This window comes from Aythya marila (genome assembly GCF_965140915.1).
Source record: "Aythya marila genome assembly, chromosome: 12".
NCBI lineage: Eukaryota > Metazoa > Chordata > Aves > Anseriformes > Anatidae > Aythya > Aythya marila.
Window position 1 is genome coordinate 9,922,303 of NC_139053.1, and position 5,428 is coordinate 9,927,730.

Here is a 5,428-nt window from a genome sequence, read left to right on the forward strand (position 1 = left end):
GTAAAGGAGATACGGGTTTAGTTAGGATTTTATTTTTAAAATCCGACGTGAACACGGCAACTTTTTGTGGAACCTATGGGCTGTACCAAGGGCAGACACGAGCACGGCTGCACCACAGCGCAATTAACTTCACAGAACGCTTAATTAAGACTTGGATTCACCGACGGCTGGCTGTTTACTCGGATTAGCGTCCTGCCACCACGAATATATTTAATATTTACACCACCCCCGGGTCACGCCTCACACAGCGCTACCGAGCGGAGCCAAACACCGTGCGCCAACCCCCGACACCCGGCGGAGGGCGGGCAGGCAGCGACCGGGGAACCCCGGGGGGCTGCGGGGGGACGTCCCGAGCAACCGAGGCTCCCTCCCGGAGCCCCTCAGGCCGCCGGCGGAGCCCCGGGGGCCGGGCACGGAGCGGGGGTCCCGGTGCGCGGCCCCCTCCCCACCCCGCGGGGTCCCGCTGCGGGCCCCGCACTCACCTCAGGCCGCTCGGCCCCGGCCCGGCCACCGCCTCCCGACGTCAGCGCCGCGCGCCGCGCACGCCCGTGGCTGGGAGGGGAGGGAGAGGGGGGTGGTGCCTGCAGCGCCCCCTGCCGGCGGCCTCCGGGAGGTGGCGGCGTTGTGTGGGGGGGGGGAGCCCGGGGGGTGAGGGCGAGGCATGGCTGCCCCTGTGAGGGCTCTGTGAGGGGTTTGGGACTCCCGCTGTGGTGGTTGTGGGGTCTCCACGCCCTGTGTTGTTGCACCAAGCAGCCCCGTGGCACGGCCAGCCCGTGCCCTGTATGCCAGCACTGCACACTTGCCTTTCAAGCAGCCCCTCTTCGTGCCCCCCACCATTTTAGGCAGCTCCTCAGGGGCGCTGTGTGTCCTGCCCTCAGAGCAGCCCTGGCAGCGATAACCTTGCCGAGCATTGCGTTCCCTCAGGGCTCTGTGTTGTCTGTTATCCTCACGGCTGGCTCATGAGAACGTCAGTCCAGGCAGTTGTAGCTCTCCGTCGCTGCTGCTAATTGTCAGTGCAGAGAGCCAACACGTATTGAAATCCTATGCCAGAACCTCAGATTTCTGAGAACTCCAATCGGAGCATCTCTTTCTTGTATTATTTATGCCATGGAGGCCCGCCAGAGCCAAGAGAACGTTGCACCAGACATCCACAAGCCAGCATGCCTGCCCCGAAAACTACCCAGGGACAAGGCCAGGAAGGACCCACAGCTTGCAGCAGAAGCCAAGGAGAAGACTGGTTACGGAGAACATCCGTCCAGGGATAAATTGGTTACAACACTGTAAACAGACCTCCTCTAACCCATATCACTGAGCTCTACATCTAAACGTCTTTTAAAGACCTCCAGGGATGGTGACTCCACCACTTCCCTGGGCAGCCCATCCCAATGCCTCACAACCCTTTCAGTAAAGAAGTTCTTCCTAATAGATGAAGACTCTCAGAGGACAATTTAGCCACGACAGCTGTTATTCAATCCAGAGCCATTTCTCCAGCTACAGCCAGCAAAGTTTCATGCCCATGGTAAATGCAGCTGGGGCTCCAAGTGCCGGAGGGACTCTGTAGCCTCTCACCCCAACAAGATCTGGGTGCACCACTTTGGCAAGCTTCACCCTGCTCCTCCTTGCCTGCCTCTTCAGAAAACCCTACAAATAAAACAGAATCACAAAATAGGCTGCAGGGATCTCTGCAAAGCAGCAGGAGCAGAGGTGGCCCTCTAGTAGCCTGGCTGCTCCCTCCCGGGAACCAGCATGCCTCTTCCACTCCTCAGGCTGCGGAGGGACAAAATGAAGGGTGCAGGGCTCATGGCGAGGTCCTTCTTTGCCATGCAAAGACCACCAGGGGAGTGCACTGGGCTCAGCCTCAATGGACATGAAGCCAGGTGACAGCTTGTTCCCAAACCCGCATGTTAGGGATCTCAAGGTTGTCCCAGCAAGGCCGAGCAGAGGTCGGAGCAGGAGGATGTTCAATTAAATCTGCTTAGAAAAGGAAATCCAACTTCCCATATGCCTCTGTGGAGAAATAAAGCCCCAAAGCCGAGCGCAGAGGGGGTGCCAGGCTGGGGGCCGAGCGTGGCCCTGCTGCAGAGGTGACTCTGGTTCAGCTGTTCCCGCTGCAGTCGATCCACGGGGATTGGGGTTGCCGTTTTGTGTTCCTATGGAAAGTTCGACATTTGGCTGGGCAGAAATCCCCACACGGCCTCGGACAGAGGCCAGCCCTGTGACACAGTGTCCTCTGCTCTCCGTCAGCCCTGAGCCCGGCTGGAGTATGGAGAGCACTTGGGAAGCGTCAAAGCATGGGAGAAGGTGTCACACCGTCTCCTTGCAGCCCTCACCTTCACCAGCAGGAATTTCCTTGGGTGAAGGAAAGGAAGATCAAACCACAGTGTGGTGGAGGCAGTGAGCAGCATGGCCAGGACATTGGCCCTCGTGTCACCGTGCCACGTGCACTGTCGTGGTCACACGGCTGCCCAGAATAGTGTCACCATCTGGTTCCAGCTGCCCAGGGATGTGGGAGCCTCTCCAGTCCCTTCTGCGATTACAAAAAGTGAATTTGTGCATCAACTCAACCTAACTCTGCCTTCCCTTATCCCCTTTTTTTTTTTTTAATAATTCAGGTTTGTCTCTTAGAAAAGAGAGAGGGAGATAATGTCTGCCGAGCATTTAATCTTCTGCCCAAAGAATAGCAGAGAGCAAATTAGGATCTACTCCAATTAATTTGCCTTGATGGGCAAAATCTGGAGAGCAGCCATATCTGGGAATTAAGAACAAAAGCGGGGAGTGTAAAGTAGGTCGCTGGAGTTTCATAACCCAAGCGATGGGTTTTCGCGACGTGCTGGGTGCTCAAAGGCGCCCGTCCAGCCCCACCGGTGAGCAGCAGTGGCTGTGGCGCCGCTGTGAGCACCCACCTGTGGGGAAACCTTTGAGCTGGCTTTGGGATTTAAAGGAAAAAATAACTGGCAGGACGGAGTGGATGGGGACATGGTGCTGGGGACCAGCCAGCCACACCACGTGAGCTCTGCTGGAGGAGTCAGTTACTCCTCTGGCTGCATTTTAGGGAGAAAATCCTTTCAGGGAAAAAAATTAATGTATTTTTTTTTAATGCCTAAGCAGAGCTTTCCCCAGAACCAGCCTGGAATAAACCTTACCAGCGCGGTCTCAGCTTGTGCAGTTGCTTTAAGGACAGCAAGAGGCAGGCCAGCGTGCAGTGAGCCAGCTGCTGGGTGCAGGAAAGGGGCAGGAAGGAGGCTGTGTCCCTCCCTGCAACAGGACTGATGTCTGCCTTTGCCACAACCCCCTGAACCCAACCTGGGGACAGACACTGCCTTGTGCCACGACCCTCCTCCAAAGCTAGAGAGCAGAGAAAGGCAAAAGAGTTGGTAAATGTGGCTCTGCTGGGACGTTTGTGTTGCTCCCAGGGCAGGATGAAGTCCTCCACACTCATGCCTCAGAGCCTGCAGGATGCGTGGCGACATTTTGGTGTGCGAGGCACACGTGGTCATGACACATCCCAGGGAGCAGGACACATATTCAAGGGTATGGACCGCGTCTGGTTCATGGCCTGGTGCAGGGAACACATGTGGTGACATATTTAAGGTGCGAGACACAGGCAGTGACACAGTCTGAGGTACGGGATGAGTTTCCATGTGCAGAAGGGCTCCCAGGCACCCACCCACCAGCTCCTGGTGTGGCCGGGGCTGGGCGTCTTGCTGCATGGCAGGGGCACCACAGCAGCAGCAGCGCGGGCGAGCATCACCCGCTGGCCCTCCGGCCCCTGGCCACCTCCAGCCACCCCTTCGGAGGTGCTGCTGGGGCAGCGGGCACCCTCCCGGCCAGCGTTTATCCTCTTAGCCATCCTGCAGCGATCCGGCACTAATTCAGCCTTAAACACAGGATTGTCAGAAATTGGAAATGGAAGAATAGGCAGATTATCCCCCCGGCGCCAGCGTTAAACACGAGGAGCGGCAGCTGCCGTGCGAGGAGGGCTGGGGCAGCATTCTGCCCCCAGGCTCAGCATCCTCGCCGTGCGGCGCTTTGCGCCCCCTCAGCCAGCTCCAGGCTGGCTAATGAATTAAATAGCAGGTTATGCCAGGCCCGTGTTAACTGGAAACACCGGCTCTATCCCCAAAAAAGCTTTAAACCCAGCAGATGCTCCACTGACAGCTGCCAGCGATGACCAAGGCTGGGTCTACCACTGCTGCAACAAACCTCTGCCAAGACAGCAGGCCCAGCAGGAAGAGGTTTTCCAGCTTCTGCAGTGAATCGGGACAGCGTTTTCCCTGGCTCGGTAAGGACAGCAAGAGCTGAACGCCTCAGGGAGATGTTCAGATACAGGCCAGGGTGCAAAAGCTTCCAGGACAACACCAAGGCTGATTGCGGGAGCCTTTGCAGTCCCATAGACAAAACACAGTGCTACAAAATGTGGCGAAAAAGAAAAAAAAAAACACAGAGGCTAGGATGTTTTGCATTAGGCCGTGGCACTCATGCCAGCCAGAGGACCCTGGTGGCCAAAGGATGGTTTCTCACGTGCCACTGCTACGGCCAGACCCAGAGGCTGGCGCTGCGGGCAGTTGTCTGTGCTGCAGGGGCAGGCCCCTTTGGGATTTCAGCGTCCCTTCAGGTGGGGGGAGCTGCACATTCCCTTGGGAGCAGGGAGGTTGCCTCACCAGGCTGGGAGCTGCTTTGCCACCTTGGGTTTTCTAGAAGAGAAACCGAATTTTGCAGCGTAACAGCAGCAGGGATGGGAACAACAGCACAGAGCAAGCCGTGCGGCCAGGGCTGACACGGCCAAGTTGCACGGCAGCGCATCACCTTGGCCTGATTTCAGCAAGTCCCACCTGGGACCTGGATAGGGGGTCAGCTCCCAGGTTTTTCACCTTTATAAGCTTATTAAAAAAATAAATAAATAAAAATAAATTAAAAAAAAAAAAAACTCTTTTCCCTACAATCCCCCATTTCCTTCATGATCATTAGTCATCGATCATGATGATTAATAGGACCAAACATAGCAGGACTAGAATAAAAGATGGAAAATGGGAATATCTGCAGCAAACTGCATGATGCTGCTGGTGTGGGCTGGGGCACAGGGGCACCTTGGTGGCACCCCAGCCCAAAGCTTGGCCGAGCATTCGGGCTCCCGCAAGCAAGAAGCCAGATGAATTACACGACAGCCTGGTTCCGCTGGGAAGCCAAAATCCCAGCAAAGCCCTTAACGTCCCTCCGGGGGACAGCAGGGCAGTGGGAATCCCTCGTGCCACCTGGGTGTGCCCTGTGCTGAGGCCATCGGGGTCTCGTGGGGTCCCAGCACAGCCAAGGGGACAGCACAAAGCCACCCTGAGACCAACGGGGCTCTGGAAGGGCACAGCAGAAAGACGGGAGAAATGTAAAAGCATCTTTTAATATAAATATAAATATAAATCCATCTGAAGGGCTC